Source organism: Ailuropoda melanoleuca, chromosome 16, assembly GCF_002007445.2.
Source record: "Ailuropoda melanoleuca isolate Jingjing chromosome 16, ASM200744v2, whole genome shotgun sequence".
Classification (NCBI taxonomy): Eukaryota; Metazoa; Chordata; class Mammalia; order Carnivora; family Ursidae; genus Ailuropoda; species Ailuropoda melanoleuca.
The window spans coordinates 77,644,090-77,645,851 of NC_048233.1; the positions used below are offsets into that span (position 1 = coordinate 77,644,090).

General features: G+C 39.2%; 1 non-coding gene across 1 annotated transcript; it reads left to right on the forward strand.

Moving 5' to 3' along the window:
- The first annotated feature begins 435 nt into the window (after positions 1-435).
- LOC100481954 lies at positions 436-1,384 on the forward strand. Its single transcript, XR_004621485.1, has one exon. It is a non-coding gene; the product is annotated as an olfactory receptor 8J2 (transcript).
- The last annotated feature ends 378 nt before the right edge of the window (positions 1,385-1,762 follow it).

Sequence of the window (1,762 nt, forward strand, 5' to 3'; positions counted from 1 at the left end):
GACTGTCACTCTCGGTCACCAACTTCTTAAACATACCTATCTTTTATCATTGGGAGCACGTACGTGTATATGTAAATATATATTCATGCAACATTACAATTAATAGGTTTAAATATACATATAAATATTAATGCATTTAATATAGTAGATTAATACATATTCAACAAATATAAATTGTATCCAACACTTAAGTGAAAAATTAATAGCTTGGTATAACAGTTCTAACAATCTGAAATTGGTGTCCAGAGAGTTTGTATTTCTGAATTTTGTTAAAAGATTGGGAAAAATACAATTAAAATCTGACACTTTCACCTGTGAAGAGAAATTATCCAATTTAAATGAAACAGTCTGTAATTTAGCATCTATCAGAAAAATTAATTAGACCATCTATTAATCTCTCATTTTCCCCCTTAAAAGATGAAAACAACAAAATAAATGGCCTCAGGAAATCTCACCAGGGTGACTGAGTTCATTCTCATTGGAGTCTCAGACCACCCAGACCTCCAGATTCCGCTGTTCTTTGTTTTCCTGTTGATCTATGGGCTGAACATGGCAGGGAACCTGGGCATCATCACCCTCACCAGTGTTGACTCTCAGCTTCAAACGCCCATGTACTTCTTTCTCCGGCACTTGGCTATCATCAATCTCGGGCGACTCTACTGTCATTGCCCCCAAAATGCTGGTAAATTTCTTGGTTTCAGAGAAAACCATATCCTACTATGGATGTGCAGGCCAGCTGGGTGGGTTCCTGGTTTTTATTGTTGGTGAGATTTTCATGCTGGCTGCAATGGCCTATGACCGCTACGTGGCTATTTGCAACCCCCTGCTCTACATGGCGGTGGTCTCTCCACGGGTCTGCATACTGCTGGTGTCCCTCACGTACCTCTACAGTCTGACCACAGCACTGACTGTCTCCTCCTGTGTGTTCTCCGTGTCATACTGCTCTTCCAATGTAATCAACCATTTTTACTGTGATACTGTCCCTTTGTTGGCATTGTCCTGCTCTGATACCTATATTCCAGAAACAGTAGTGTTTACCTCTGCAGGGGCCAATTTGTTCTTCTCAATGATCATTGTTCTAACATCCTACTTCCACATTGTCCTTGCCATTTTGAGGATACGCTCCTCAGAGGGCCGACGAAAAGCCTTTTCCACCTGTGCCTCTCACATGACGGCTGTCACTGTGTTCTACGGGACCCTTCTCTTCATGTATTTGCAGCCAAGGACCAACCACTCATTGGATACTGATAAAATGGCCTCTGTATTCTACACCCTGGTGATACCAATGCTGAATCCCCTCATTTACAGCCTGAGGAACAAGGATGTCAAGGATGCATTCAAGAGATTCCTAAGTAACCCTTGTCAGCCTTTCAAATTAATGTAAATTTAAAACTACAATTGTCTTCATTTAAGGGTTTGTATTTACTCCTGAAAAGCTAATCTCTGTTAAATGCAGAGGCAATAAAAGTTAAAAATTCAATGGATTTGAATAGGAAGATCTTAACCCTTTCTATTTCAACCTCAAATACCCAACTTTCCTTAATGCAAAGATGTATTAGTTGACCAAAGAAAGTACACTTATTTAAGTAGTAAACAATACATTCAAAATAAATACATTTAAAGTGCAACATAACTTGTTACTGGGTTTTTTAAATTTCTAGCCTAGGATGAGAACATGAGAGCTGAAGAAGTTACATGAGAACCATTTCTTGGAAAGTAGTTGAGTCAGGTCATCGGACTTGCTCTAGATCATTGTGTTCAA